General features: G+C 40.3%; 1 pseudogene; it reads left to right on the forward strand.

Moving 5' to 3' along the window:
* Positions 1–14,589: 14,589 nt before the first annotated feature.
* Positions 14,590–15,881, forward strand: LOC115272137 (annotated as a pseudogene).
* The last annotated feature ends 355 nt before the right edge of the window (positions 15,882–16,236 follow it).

Raw genomic sequence — 16,236 nt, forward strand, 5'->3', positions numbered from 1 at the left:
CCTTCTATCCCGACTTTCTCAAGGGTTTTTATTAAGAAGAGATGTTGTATTTTGTCAAATGCTTTTTCTGCATCTATTGACAGGATTTTCTTTTGTTTTGTTAATGTGATGTATCACATTAATGGATTTGCGAATATTGAACCAGTCTTGTAATCCAGGAATAAATCCTACTTGATCGTATTGGACAATACTTTGTATATGCTGTTGAATTTGATTTGCTAGTATCTTGTTGAGTATTTTTGCATCCATATTCATTAAGGATATTGGCCTTTAGTTCTCTTTTTTTGTTGGGTCTCTGCCTAGCTTAGGAATCAAAATGAAATGTGCTTCGTAGAATGAGTCCAGTAGTCTTCCTCCTATTTCTATTTTTTGGAATAGCTTGAGAAGGATCGGTGTTAACTCTGCTTTAAATGTCTGGTAGAATTCCCCTGGGAATCCATCCGGCCCTGGGTGTTTATTCATTGGGAGATTTTGATAACTGATTTGATATGTTCACTGGTTATGGGTCTGTTCAGATTTTCTATCTCTTCCCATTTGAGTTTTGGTAGTGCATATGTGTTTAGGAATTTGTCCATTTCTTCTAGATTGTCCAGTTTGTTGGCATATAATTTTTCATAGTAATCTCTGATGGTTGCTTGTATTTCTGAGGGGTCTGTTGTAATAGATCCATTTTCCTTTGTGATTTTGTCTATTTGAATGTTCTCTCTTTTCTTTCTTAGGAGCCTAGTTAGAGGTTTATCAATTTTGTTTATTTTTTTCAAAAAAAACAACTCTTGGTTTTATTGATCTGTTCAATTGTTTTTGTGGATTCTATCTTGTTTAATTATGCTCTGATCTTTATTATTTCCTTTCTTTTGCTGAGTTTGGGGTGTTCTTGCTGCTCCCTTTCTAGTTTCCTTAAGTGCTCTGTTAGGTTTTGAATTTATGCTTGTTCTAGTTTGTTGAAATAGGCCTGGATTGCAATATATTTTCCTCTGAAGACTGCCTTTGCTGTGTCCCAGAGAGATTGAATTGTTGTATTCTCATTTTCATTTGTCTCCATATATTTTTTAATTTCCTCTGTAATTGCCTGGTTCGCCCAATCATTCTTTAGTAGGGTAGTTTTTAACCTCCACATTTTTGGAGGTTTTCCAGACTTCTTCCTGTGGTTGATTTCGAGTGTGATCTGAAAGTGTGCATGGTATGATCTCAATTCTTTTGTATTTATGGAGGGCTGTTTTATGACCCAGTATGTGATCAATCTTGGAGAATGTGTCATGTGCCCTCCAGAAGAAAGTGAATTCCCTAGCTTCAGGATGCAGAGTTCTAAATATATCTATTAATTCCATCTGCTCCAGTGTGCCATTCAGGTCTATTGTTTCTTTAGTAATTTTTTGTCTGGTTGACCTATCCATTGTTATAAGTGGAGTATCAAAGTCCCCTGCAATTAGCACATTCTTATCAATAAAACTGCTTCTGTTTGTGATTGTTTTGTGTATTTAGGAGCTCCCGAATTCAGCACATAAATGTTTATAATTGTTAGCTCTTCTTGATGTAGAGATCCTGTGATTATTATATAATGTCCTTCTTCATCTTTTGTTACTGTTTAAAGTCCAGTTTTTCTGATATAAGTATGGCTACTCCACTTTCTTTTGGTGTCCAGTCGCATGGTAGATATTTCTCTATCCTCTTACTTTCAATCTGGAGGTGTCTTCAGGTCTAAGGTGAGTCTCTTGCAGGCAGCAAATAGATGGGTTTTGGTTTTTGATCCATTCTGCTACCCTGTGTCTTTAGACTGGAGCATTCAGTCCTTTGATATTCAGTGTTATTATTGAAAAATGTAGGTTTAGATTCATTGTGTTCCCTGTAGAGTGCATGTTTGTAGTGATGTCTCTGGTACCTTATATTCCTTGCTACATTTCACTCATGGAGTCCCTCTTAGGATTTCTTGTAGGTCTGGTTTGGTGGTAATGAATTCTCTCAACTTATGTTTATTTGGGAAAACCTTTATCTCTCCTTCTATTTTGAATGACAGGCTTGCTGGATAAAGAATTCTTGGTTGCATATTCTTCCTCTTCATCACATTGAAGATTTCCTGTCATTCCTTTCTGGCCTGCCAAGTTTCATTAGATAGGTCTGTAACCACTCTGATAGGTTTCCCTTTGTATGTTAAGGCCCTTTTCTCCTTAGCTGCTTTCAGAAGTCTGTCTTTATCTTTATATTTTGCCAGTTTCAGTATGATATGTCATGCTGAAGGTCGGTTTATGTTACATCTTACGAGAGTTCGGTATGTCTCTTGAATTTCAATGTCATTCTCTTTTCTGAGATTGGGGAAATGTTTATTTATAATTTGGTCCATCACCCCTTTTAGCACTTTGTCTTTGTCTTCCTTTTCTGGAACTCCTATGATACAAACATTTTCCATTTGATTGTATCACTCAGGTCTCCAATTCTCCTTTCGTGCTCCTGAATCATTTTCTCTTTCTTTTTCTCAGCCTCCTCTTTTGCTATAACTGTGTCTTCTAATTCACCTATTCTCCTCTCTGCTTCTTCAATCCATGCAGTGGCAGCCTCCATTTTATTATTCATCTCATTTATAGCCTTTTCTAATTTGTTACAGCTATTTTGAAGGTTCCTAGTCTTTGTATCAATATCTTCTCTGATAGCGTCTATGTTTTTTTCAAGCCCAGTGATTAATTTTATGACAATCCTTCTAAATTCTTGTTGAGTTATGTTGCTTGTGTATGTTTTGAGCAGTTCTGTAGCTGTGATTTCTTCCTGGAGTTCCTTTGAAGGAGAGTTCTTTCATTTCATCATTTTGGCTAGCTTTCTGTCTCTTGTCAGTTTTGAAAGCTCAATCTGCACTGTGCATGCAGTATTAGTATTCCTCTATAGAAGGAGGCTCTTTGAGTGTCTAGGGTCTGTCGTTTCAGGACATGTTCTTTTAATGGTGTCTCTCAGTTTCTCTTGTTATGCCTCTGATTAATTTATGTCCCTACTCAGTGATATTTGGGACTTTCCACTATGTGTGCTTTGGGTTGTTTCTTGAGGTAGCTCTGAAAAGGAAAACAGACAGGCAAACACAGAGAACACAAGCACACAAATGTACTGATAGAACAAGTAAAGAAGAAAACCAAAAAGGGAAAGAAAAAAAGGAACAAGAAAGAAAAGAGAGGGGGAAAAAAGAAAAGAAAAAAAGGGAAAAAAAAGCAGGTGGGGAGTGGGGGGGACAGAGACAGTCAAAGATAAAGGACAGTCTGAGAGCTTAAAACCTGAGGGGGAGGGGGGGAGATAAGGATGAGATAAAGGAAAAACTATCTGGATGGTAAGAGTTGATCTAAGCACAGCAGTCCCTAGTGTTGGTCTTTCCCAGTCTCCAGGGGGAAAGGTAGAAAAGACGGAAATAGGAAAATAGTAAAGAGAAAACAGAGGAAAAAATTAAAAAGTAAAAATACTAAGAAAACACCAATTAAAGGTAGTAAGCAAAAGCACAGCAGCTCTCCAGCTCGGATGGGCGTGGCTTGGTGTAGGTGGCTCAGGTCTCAGTGGCTGCTTTCTGAGGCCCCGCGTTGGTGTATGCCGGGAGAACGGTGACGGGCACCCCAAGACCCCTCCGACCATGCGTTGCCAGCCATTTTCTTGAGTCCAACCTCCTTGTGCCTCGGGCATGTCTAATTGTTTCTGTTTTTTAAGTTCTGCCCAGTTTCTAAGTCCTTGCCCACACCCTCAATATTGCCACCACAGTTAAAATTTCCTGCAAGCAGGCGGCTTTCTAGTCTGGATCGAATAGGGGGATTGTGAAGTCAGAGTTCTCTCCTGGCTCCTCCTGCAGTCAGTCAGCTGCCGAGCGAGGGAGACCACCCCTGCTGAAGGAACAGATCTCTCTCTCAGCTCTCAGTGGCCCTCAGTCCCGGACTAAATCTCTCCTCTTCAGGAATTACGCTGTGAGTGATTCAGTCTCTACTTCTCTTCCCCTGGTCTCTCTCTTGCCTTGCCCGGTGGTGCTGATCGTGGCTGTGAAGGTCCATGTGCCTCTGGATACCTGGTTGCCCCGTGGGAGTGGCTGTCTGTGGAACTGTCTGCCTCAGGTCTCAGGGCCACCCCGCACCGTGTGGCTCTCCGCTGACCTGTCTGCCTCTGGTCTCACAGCCGCCCCGCCCGCCCACGCGGCTGTCCACAGAGCTGGTCACCTGTGGCCTTTGGGCACTTTGTCTCTCGGCCCGGCATTCCCTCCCCTAAAGTCTCAGGTCCCAGCTCGTACTCACTCACTCAGGCAACCATGAGACTCCTGTCCATAAGGGGTTTGTCTGAACACCTTTGTTCTTGGAGATCAGAGAGCTATGGCTTTTTAATTCTTCTCAGTTTGTGGGTGGACAGAGGTAATGGGGCTTCTTACTTCTCTGCCATCTTGCCACTCTAGTCAGGAAAAGAGATTCTGAGATCCTGTTTTTGGATCCATAGAGAACAGTCACTAAGAGTTCCAGGTGATTAATCTCGTACTCCATCTGGGCTGCTGTCACCACAGACTGGGTGACTCCATTTCCACATGGCTGTGGAGGCCGGGACTCCCAGATCCAGGCTGTGGCAGATCTGAAGTCCGATGAGGGTGCTGTGTCGTCACGTGGGGGGTGTGAAGGGGTTCTCTGGGGTCTCTGTTCTAAGGCCCTGTTCCCATTCCCAGGGCTCCACTCCCTTCACCATCATACCGGGAGCCAGGATTTTAGGATTTCCACATAGGGACTCTGCAGTGACACAGTCCATGACAGTAACTCCCTTGCTTGTCAAAACTTTCTTAATTGAAATATCACAACTGAAAATATCATAAACACCATAAAACCAATTCTTACTCTGCCCTTTAAGCCATTTTTGTCTCTTTCTTCTTATGTCTACTTTTATTCTATCTATGAGCGATGTTTCCAGGCCATGTAGTGCTAAGGCTTGCTTTCATTCCCATGTTCGATATGCACTATGTTCTGATCCAAGTTCTCATAGCCTCTGCCCCACGTGTTTAATGCTCAGATGTGTGGTTTCCTTAGAACCCTTTCCAGGTATCTGAGCCTCCCCTATTTACAGGGACCAGGAAAGCATGATTGCTTCTTCAAGGTTTCTAAAAATGTAGGAAGGAAAATAAATGAAGCCTTTGAAATATCTAAGGCTGTTTCTTCATTATGTACTATGCAACATTCATTATGGAGGTTCCCCCAAATTATTGTAATTACATGCACACTTTCAGAGTGGACATTCTGGGCTAGGAATTCAACAGAAATTTGTGTCTGTGTGTGCATGGTGTGCAAGTGTGACTCTGTGTGCATGTGTGTGTTTGCATATGATACTTCTGTACATGTGTGTGCAAGCATGCGTACATGAACATGTATGTGCATACACGTGTGTGGTGCATATCTGTGGGCACGTGCAAGTGTAGATGCATGTGTGTGCATCTGTGTGTGTGGTCTGCACACATGCATAAATGTGTACGTGTGTCTGCACGTGTGTGTGCACGCGTGAAGGGTCATGTGTGTATTGTCTATATATGCAATCTTAATCTCTACAAACTTAGTTAAGCCTTTTATATTTTTGCATCAGCAGTGGTGAGAACACCGTGTGAATTCAGAAAGCCTGAAGCTCAAGCTACTGTACACCTGTTGAAGTCCTCAGGACAGACTATTATCTCTTTTGCATATTCATTTTTTTAAAAACCTTATGTATGTTAATCACTTCTTTATATTGATATTCTAAGAAATAACTAAACACAAATATCATCCTTGGCAGAAAACTCAATAGACGTTACAGAGCTGAGACATAATAAACAATTGTGTTTCTAATAAATATTCATGAACGCTTCTGTAATTCTGTGAGGTGTATGCACTCGCACAGTGTTTCCTTCCCTACATCTGCATCAGAATGTGTCATCATAACTTCTGCTACCACTCTCAGAAAACATAAAATGGTGCTTTAGGCATGAGACTCTGAGTCGGAGAACACCGGCTCTACCCACCTATCCAGATCCTTTGTCGGAAGATGAACGGATTAGCCAGGATGTGCCCAGCAGTTTCTGGGCCGTGGCATAGCCCAGGGGAAGCTATGACAGCAGCAGTTGGCCTCAGTCAGGGTTGAGTGAGATCAGGGCAAATGAAGAGAGCGATGAACATCTCTTGAGCAACCTTGTGCAGATAATACCCCATCCTCACTAGCATGACTGACGTGTCTGAGGCAAGGAGGCAATTCCCTGAGGGACTGACACCACAGAGTCTCAGGCACACCTGCTCCACCGCAAAGTGGCAAACTGCCTCCTCACTCCCAGTCTGCGTGGTGTCCTGGGCCCTGCTTGGATGGAGGGAACACAGCGTGAGAGCCGCAAAACGGATTCAGAGGGGGCAAGCGGGACCAGCGTATCACTGAGCTTAAGAGCAAAGCATTTCTGTTCCTGAACCTCAAGATCTTTTATGTATTTTCTTATCTTTGAACTAATTTTACTCCTTTTTCCAAAAAAAGCACTTTTTAAGACTTAAATATATTATTTTTAAAATAGAGGCTATAATAAGAATATAGATTCAAAAATCACCATCATCTCAAAGCACAGGTAACAGTTAAGTACTTAGAGAAAATCTTCCAAATCATTTTGTATATTTGTCTATGAATAAAGGACTATGAATGTTTACAAAAATAACACATTTACAAAGTACAATCACTAGTTCAAGCTCTGCTGTCTCTCCACATTCACATAGATTTGCACTATCCTGTTCAGAAGTCCATATTATTTCTTAGAAATGTTTACTATTCTGTTTTCAGTCAGCAAGTTTGGTGGATAGTGATTAAATAAAAATGCTGCCATAAATAAGCTGTAAAATATACTTACGCCTACTTATTCATCTGATTTCTAAACATGCATTTCATGATTCAACTAGCTTTCCAGACAGAAGTTGAAAGCATGCCTTTGGTCTCCCTGCCTTGCTCACATACATCATTCTATGGCTTTACAGCTACTGCCAAATAAGTAAAGTGGGCAAGACACAGCACTATTTTACACTGTCCCTTGGAATTCATGAAGGATTAGAAAACCCCCTTGCCCATCATCTATCAGGCTCCTCATGGCTTCCTCAATATGCAGATAAAGTCCATCTACAGAAAGGACAGCACCCTTTCGAATGTCATCTGTGTTGCAATGTTTTATCAAGTGTGCCATATGTTTGAAATATTGAAAATGGTTTTATTTCACTGAGGTTTAAAAGGTTTCTGAATTCAGGGTGCCCAGCTGGCTCAGTGATCTCATGGTCATAAATTCGAATCCCATGTTAGGTATGGAGCCTACTTAAAAATAAATAGTAAAATTTTAAAACAAGAAAAAAATATACTACTGTGTTTAAAAAAAATTTTTTTTAAGATTCCTGAAGTCAAATTCTCATCCTTTTCTTCGCATCTCGCTGTGATGCTTGTGCCACGTTGGAAGGGTGGCCTGAGACTCCAGGGTGGGGGTAAGAGCTGGCAAGGGGAACATAGGTGGAGGGTACCCAGGCAACTCCTGACACCCCACAGAAACCATCATGGCCTGAGCAGGGGCCGCTGGAGTCGTGGCAGGGAAAACACCTCTCCTTGTCTTTCAAGAGTGCTGACCTGAGCATGATCACCTGCAGCCTGTGGTCACTGTGTGGTCTCGGAGAGGTCCTTCACTGTCTTTCCTAGAAGCTCTTCCCTCAGACACACACACACACTGCATGTACCCACGTGTGATCTTAAAAGCACAGCGGGACACTGAAGACAAGATTAGTAAGCACATTGAATAAATGCAAAGAAAACATGAAGAATACTTTACAGGGATGGCCCCCTGCATGGCTTATTAGGTCCAGCATCTCACTCTGGATTTCAGCTCAGGTTGTGATCCCAGGGCTATGACATCAAGTCCCACATTGGGCTCTGCACCGACAGAGTGGAACCTGCTTTGGATTCTCTGTCTTCCTTTCTCTCTGCCCCTCCCCTGAACTCACTCTTCTCTCTCTCTCAAAATAAATAAGTAAACATTAAGAAGGAGGAGGAGGAGGAGGAGGAGGAGGAGGAGGAGAAGAAGAAGAAGAAGAAGAAGAAGAAGAAGAAGAGTGCTTTACATAGTGTCACAGACCAAGATACACACTAAGCCAAAACTAGACTTCAGGCTTCTGTTGCTGAGCTCTTTTCTAGAACATCACATTTTCTGTTTGGTCTGCTGCTTTCATAGGAACGTGGCTCGCAGAGGAAGCATATGCTATGTTCTCTCTACACCACTGATTGGACTATGGTGCAAAGCTATATTAAAGTGTCTAACTGCATTAAGTAAATAACTGTGTTTAATCTTCAAATTTACTGTCATATTTGTAAGTAACTCTTAAAATAATTTTTAATAAGTGATCTTTGCAACATTAATATTATAAATGTACTTTTCTCCAAAGCATTTGTTTTATGTCACCTGTCCGGCCTCTCTCTGAAAAGAAAGATAGAGCTGGTTCCGGGTAACAAAAATGAACAAACATACAAACAAAAACAGGTACTATGTTTCCTGTTCCTGTGTGTGTGTGTGTGTGTGTGTGTGTGTGTGTGTCCCATGTGTGGGATCTCTGCAGATGTCATCCCTGCTTTCCTAGAGCTTCTGGTAACTGTGTCGGAACACTCAATAAAAACAAGTGACGGAATTGTAAACCACAGAAGGCGAGAGTAACTAGTATTTCATGCCTTCTACTTATGTTAGGACTGAAGCATGCTCAGAGAAGCTAAGTGACTCATCTAAAATCTAACTCAAGCCTTGCACTTATTGTTAAATAAAACCATTAGACAAGTAGTCATTGATTTCTTTCTATGTACCAGGCAGTGCTCTAGTCCCCAGGGATGGAGTAGTGGAAACAGAAAGAGTAGAGGCTTTAAACACTTAGCCAAAGGCACAGACCCATCTCTCAGAGAAGAAGATGGTCTGGAAAATTTCACAGAGAACCATACTTAGGTAAAATTATATTTCATATAAATATAAAGTTATATTTATATGTAGGTAAAATCAATTATATATATTTATGAGAAACTGAACAAATTTCTTCCCAATCCCCAAGGAACATGTCTCAAAACCTAAGCTCCTTCAGCATTTTTCCCCCTGCCTGAGGATTGAGCACTTAATTTTATTTTGTCATGTGTGTTCTTAAAGTCATGTAAAATTGTATTTACAAGGACTATCAGACCTTTATTCAAACTAATAACTCAATGGAATCTTAGTTGGTATTGATGCTCACCCCAGCTAATATAGGGCCACCTATGTGGCTCAGTCAGTTAAGTGTCCAACTTCAGCTCAGGTCATGATCTCACTGTTTGTGGGTTCAAGCCGCCCCTCAGGCTCTGTGCTGATAGCTCAGAGCCTGGAGCTTGCTTTGGATTCTGTGTCTTCCTCTCTCTCTCTGCCCCTCCCCTGCTCTCTCTCTCTCTCTCTCTCTCTCTCTCTCTCTCTCTCTCAAAAATAAATAAACACTAAAGTAAATTTAAAAAGAAAAAAGGACAGCAGACATCAAAGACCATGAAGTGGAGTGTTACATGGGCACTCCAGAAGGGACAAGGAAATGCTAGATCAGACACCAGAGTCTGTCAAGCCCACTCCAGCTCCATTACAAAGTTAGCAACCAAATACACTCTAGTGGCCTTACTGCCCAAAGCCCAGACTTGTGCTGACAGGACTCTATAAAAATCAGTACCATGATGTTAGAGATTTTATAAAAACCATCAAATGGTTAAAAAATAACTAGATCCCTTTGACTCAAAAAGAAACTTGAAATAAAACACTTGAAGATTCCAAATTCTATTTACAAACAGCAAATTTCCCACTGAGGCATAGATTTTTCAAGGTAGTTGAAAGAAAAAAACTTACTCAGAGGTAGCTGTTATATATGATTATACCTTGTATCACCCACCTATACCCAAGCTATTATTAATATAAACAACTGCTCTTGACTATTTCTGCAAGCTCATTAACATTTTATCAAAAATAGAATCAAGGGATATGAGCAGATTACAATTCTATATAATGGCAAATGGACTAGTTCCTAGAAATTATGATCATATTGTCACTGTTTCAAATGCTTTAAAACAAACACCACATCAAAAGTGTATAGTTTATATCATAGTAGACAACTCTGCTTCATACAGCACAAGGAAAATCAGCTTCCTTATGATTTCAACACTAATGTGCAGTTAATTGCTCTCCATAAATTATTCATTTATGAATTACACAGACATTAATCCAAAGTTGCTAACAGTTTTAACCCACTGAAAAGAAGCACTAGGAATTAGGCCCAAAGCTACACTTTGAACTACAGCAATTTATTTTCTAATAGTGGAAGAGAAATATGAGAAAAAATATTTAATAGGCCATTTTGGTGCTTAATTCTTAGAAAACTACACACTGTTATGTTAATTAAATAACATTGTACTATGTAAATTTGTTTAGAGAGAACAATATTGAGAAATGTACACGTTTCTAGATTTCACACAGTGAATCATCCAATTAACCAACTTCTGATTCCTAGACTTCTTGTTCAAGGTGGACACATAACTTGTCTCCACTGATGTCTCGATGGTTAATATAGCAGTGTCTGTTCTAGTTGAAGGGAGTCAAATTCTTCTCAGAGTAAATCAACCTGTTTTATGACACTGTTTTTTTCTTTTTTCTTTAAAAAATAAGTGCCTGGTGGCTCAGTCAGTTGACAGTCTGTCTCTTGATTTTGCCTCAGATCATGGGATCGAGCCGCATGTCAAGTTCTGTGCTGATCACAGAGCCTGCTTGGGATTCTCTCCCTCTTTCTCTCTGTCCTCCCCCTCTCTCTAAAAACAAATAAAATGAACATTAAAAAACATGTATTTTAATGGTATTTTCTAATAATATAAAAAGCTGCTTAATTTATCTGTTATTTCTTTTTCTTGGGGTGGAAAAATTTGTAGATGCTGATAATTTTACAGTATGTGACAATGGTTTTCACTAAGTTTGAACTATGGGAATTTCCCCACTATCTGCTATTTTACTAAATCAACAACTAAAACACCAGCCTACTTGGTAGGAGAGCAGAAAGAAAACCAGAGAACCAGAAAATAGAGACGAGGACACAGGGAGGCACTCACTGAACAAACCCCTGAACTGGCTTTATGGACCACAGGGCTCCAGCTTGTGCACAGTGCCCTAAACAACACTCAGACTGGGAACAACCAGACAGCAGGAGCCACAAGGTGGCACAGCCAGGGACAGATCCGACTTGTACCCCAAAAGCCTTCAATGCTAAGCTGACACTGGACCCACAACCCACAGCTGATCAGAATCTGTGGCTAAACACGACCAGGTGCACTGGCTTCTAAATAAAAACAAAGGGAAACGATACACCAATGTTCTACTGCAGGGTTTGTACAAGAGCTGCAGCATCCCAACAAAAGACTTAAAATGTCCAGGCTATGACCCAAAACTACGTTGCACATGTGTGATCTGCAGAAACCAAGGCCAAGACAACACAATGAAATTTATTATCTAATTATAAGATTTTTTACATTCAGAAAAGGTTACTGAATTTAACTCACAACATCTAATCAAGCATATCTCTTCTTTAATCGATAACTGTAACATCTTACTTTGAGTATATTGAAACTAATGTGCTCGGCACTTTAATCTATTAATAACTTGAAACGCATCAGGCTAATGGCTGATTTCCTCAAATGGCTAGTTCCAAGGACGATGTGACAGAGCACTTCAAATGCACAGACATGCCCCACTCATGAGCTAGGAGACAGATGGCGTTTGTGTCCTGCCCTGAACGCCTGGACAGTCCTTTGGACAGCGCTTCCCTCTGCATCCAGTGTCCTGGCCTCTGCAGAAGAATGTCTTCACCAGATGCTTCCTGGAGGGTACGCCCTCCACTCTTTAACATGCTCAGGCCCTTCTCCCAACCCGCTCTCTCGTCTTACCACTTTTATGTAAATGTTTTTACTGGAAGATTTTACTGATTGAACAAGGCAAAACAAAAGACAAGTACAATGGAATAATAGACAAAAACTTAAGGAATAAAGAATTGAGACAATATTTGTAGGGTTATATTATTACTCATGTAGAAAGTTCAAAGGAACCTATAAAAGCCTGCTAGGTTTAAAAAGGTCTCAGGTTACAAAATCAGTATAAGAAAATCAGTTATATATTTTTTTACTCTAAGAACAAATTAATTTATGTACATTAGAAAAACATCAAATTATAAGACTATTTACAATAGCATCAAAATGGCACATATCTAGAAACAACATTAATAAAAATATATAATAATAATCTTATATTAAAAGCTACAAAGCATTGCTGATAGAAAATAACATCGATGCAAACATGTAAATACACTTGCCAAATTCACTGGTAAGAAGATAACACTATCAAGCCATCTATCTTTCAAAATTGAGTTATTTCAGCATCCTTTTTCCCCCAAATATTTACAAGCCAATATTAAAAGTTATATAGAAATAGATAATTTTTATAATAGTTTATTGTCAAATTGGTTTCCATATAACACCCAGTGCTTCTCCCCACAAGTGCCCCCCACCATGACCATCACCCCCTCCCTCCCTTCCCCTCCCCTTTCAGTCCGTGGTTCCTGTTCAGTATTCAGTAGTCTCCCTTGATCTGTGTCCCACACTCTTCCCAAAGTTATATAAAAATAGATAATTTTTAATATTGTAAAGGTAGACCAAGTTGAGGACATGAATTTGTCTTACTATAAATGAGAGCACATACTATTGACATAAAATAACAAAAATATTTAATTAAATAATAAAAATTTCACACTCTGGTTAAATATTTAACTAAGATAATAATTCCACTAAATGGGAAAGAAAAATACCTCAACAAGTGATTTTCTATCAACTGTTTTCTATAAAGGAGAGGGGCTTAATTAACCTTATACACTAAAGTTAACACACATAAATCTGTTAAAATTATAGCTACCAAAAGAAAACAGAGGAACAGTTAAGTAAATACTCATAAAATATTGCTAAGTGGAACTTCATAAAAAGTTATTTATCAAAAGATAATGGTAACACAAAAGCAAGTTTCAGACTGAGAAAAAATTTACATATATATTTCTGACATTAAATGTATGCAGAATATGTAAAAATATCCACCATATCAATAAAAAAAAGAAAACCAAAGGGCAAAAAACACAAACAAAAACCTTGTACTGCCTCCACACACAAAATAAGATCTAAAAGTGGCTAGTAAGCATAGAAAAAGATGGTCAATATCATCACACATCAGAGAGATGCTAATACATACCATACTAAGCACAGTATCACACTGTTATAGGAAAAGACTAATGAGTAGTAAGTGAATACGGGAAGATGTACTAAGTAATTTGACCTCTCATGCATCACTGATGGGGATGTAAATTTGTACAACTCTGGAAAAGTATTTGGTATTTTAAAAATGCTTTTCTTATTATTTCTTAATGATGCAACAATTCCATACCTGTGTTATTTTGTAGAAAATAAAAACATCTCTCCATAAATACAGATTGATTATAAGAATGGTCATCACAGCTTCATTCATGAAAGCAACATTTCAAAGCAAATCAAACATGCCTTGCAAGAGAATAAGGCTGTGATATATTCATATCATGGAATATGACTCAGACATTACAATAAATGAACTCCTAATTCATACTACATTAAAAATGAAGTGTTCAGTGAAAAAATTCAAAGCAAAAGGCTACATGCATTCTGGTTCCATTTACATAAGGTTTAAGTAATCTACAGAGACAACAATCAGAACAGTGATGGTCTCTGAGGTGGCAGGAGGGGCGGGGAATATCCAGAGTTAATATTTCACACTTTAATCAGTATATTGCTTAAACATGTGTACACATTTGGCAAAAGTCGGACTGTATCCTTAATACCCAGGCATTTTATCTGTAAGCAGATCTCAGCTTTAAAAATTAGAGTTGGCAATATACACTTCTTTTTCTGTTACTGAGTAATTGTCACTGGTACAAAGCAGCAAGTCAATTCCTACTCATTTGCTATTCTTATATGCTTGGAACATTTAGAGTTCAATTTGTGGTTTCTGGAAGGTGTCCAAGGGCCCATCCTTCTGTGTATTAGTATCCCTGACACTAACTTCATATTGTCCCCATCTCACATGTCCTGTGTGTTATTTAGTGCTGAATTCATTAGAAAGTTCTTTGTTCAGCCTACTCTGTTCCCTCTAGTTTGTCCTATTCCCCAAGGACAAAGAAGAAATTTTTGCAATTATTAATACTCTAAAGAGAATGTCTCAAAGAAGGACTCTATCTCCTTATTTTGTAATAATATAAATGCAACTTCTATCAAACTCTTTCAAAGCAACTGAACAATATTTTCTAACATTGTGTCCCCCTTTCTAGAATCTGACAAACAGCTAAATTAATTCCCCACTCAAAGTGTTACAGCTTAGAACCTTCTTGCTGCTGCATTCGGACCTCACTGCTCCAGGCTCCATGACATGTCCCATCCTTCCAGCCTGCGACTAGCAGTATAGGAAAAAAAAATTCCATTTCATTTTCTTGCCCCATACACACCTTGCGGCAAGCAAAAAAATTAAAATAAATTTTAACAATGAGGGAATTTGTGCACATCCAAGCCAGTCACTGTGATGACCAGATTGGTGCCAAGTTCTGGGAGGTAATCAATGATGAACATGGCATTGACCCCACTGGAACCTATCACGGTGACAGCAACCTGCAGCTGGACCACATTTCCATGTACTACAATGAAGCTACAGATGGTAAATATGTTCCTCGTGCTATCTTGGTGGATCTAGAACCAGGGACCATGGACTCTGTTTGCTCAGGTCCTTTTGGGCAGATATTCAAACCAGACAACTTTGTTTTCTGTCAGTCTGGGGCAGGCAACAACTGGGCCAAGGCGCACTACACAGATGGGGCTGAGCTGGTTGACTCAGTCCTGGACGTGGTGCGGAAGGAGATTGAGAGTTGTGACTGCATGCAGGGCTTCCAGCTGACCCACTCACTGGGTGGGGGCACAGGCTCTGGAATGGGCACCTGGCTCATCAGTAAGATCCAAAAAGAGTATCCCAACCACATCATGAACACCTTCAGTGTGGTACCTCCACCCAAAGTGTCTGACACTGTGGTTGAGCCCTACAATGTCACTCTCTCCATCCATCAGTTAGTAGAGAACACTGGTGAGACCCATTGCATTGACAAGAAGGCCCTTTATGACATTTGCTTCCACACTCTCAAGCTGACCATGCCAACCACCTTGTCTCAGCCACCATGAGCAGTGTAACCACCTGCCTCTGCTTCCCTGGTCAGACCTTCACAAGCTGGCAGTTAACATGGCGCCCTTCCCACATCTCCACTTCTTCATGCCTGGCTTTGCACCTCTGACCAGCCATGGAAGCCAGCAGTATTGGGCCCTTACTGTGCCTGAACTCACCCAGCAGGTCTTCGATGCCAAGAACATGATGGCTGTCTGTGACCCCTGCCATGGCAGTTACCTCACTGTGGCTGCTGTGTTCCATGAGCCTCCATGAAGGAAGTAGATGAACAGATGCTCAAAGTGGAAAACAAGAATGACAGCTACTTTGTGGAATGGATCCCCAACAATGTCACTATGGCTGTCTGTGACATCCCACCCTGTGGCATCAAGATGGCAGTTACCTTCATCGGAAATAGCATGGCCATCCAAGAGTTCTTCAAGTGCATCTCAGAGCAATTCACAGCCATTTCCAGCACAAGGCCTTCCTCTGCTGGTATACAGGTGAGGGCATGGATGAGATGGAGTTCACCGAAGCTGAGAGCAGCATGAACGACCTTGTCTCTGAGTACCAACAGTATCAAGAAGAAGAGGAAGATTTTGGTGAAGAGACTGAAGAGGAGGCCTAAGGAAGAGCACCATCACCTCAGCCTTCTCTGTTCCCTCAACCTTCTTCCTCAACTGACCCTGTCTTCTCCCTCAGATGTGGATTTTCTGCCTGTCTTTTTTTTTCCTTTTTTGGAGGGGGTTTCCTAGAACAGTGTCTGGCACATAATAGGTGCTCAATAAATATTTGTTGTTTGTTGAATGTCTCCTCTCTTCCACGCTGGGAAAACCTAGATTTCTGCCATTCTGTGTAACCCAGTATTCCCTTTAGGTGTCCACTTCTTTTATCTGTCCAGCTGATATTTCCCTTTGTTTAATATAATTCTCCAAGAAGCTGGCTTTCATCAGATCCTGTTTAGGACCATGTGCCAACCCAGT

This window comes from Suricata suricatta, chromosome 2 (genome assembly GCF_006229205.1).
Source record: "Suricata suricatta isolate VVHF042 chromosome 2, meerkat_22Aug2017_6uvM2_HiC, whole genome shotgun sequence".
Lineage (NCBI taxonomy): Eukaryota > Metazoa > Chordata > Mammalia > Carnivora > Herpestidae > Suricata > Suricata suricatta.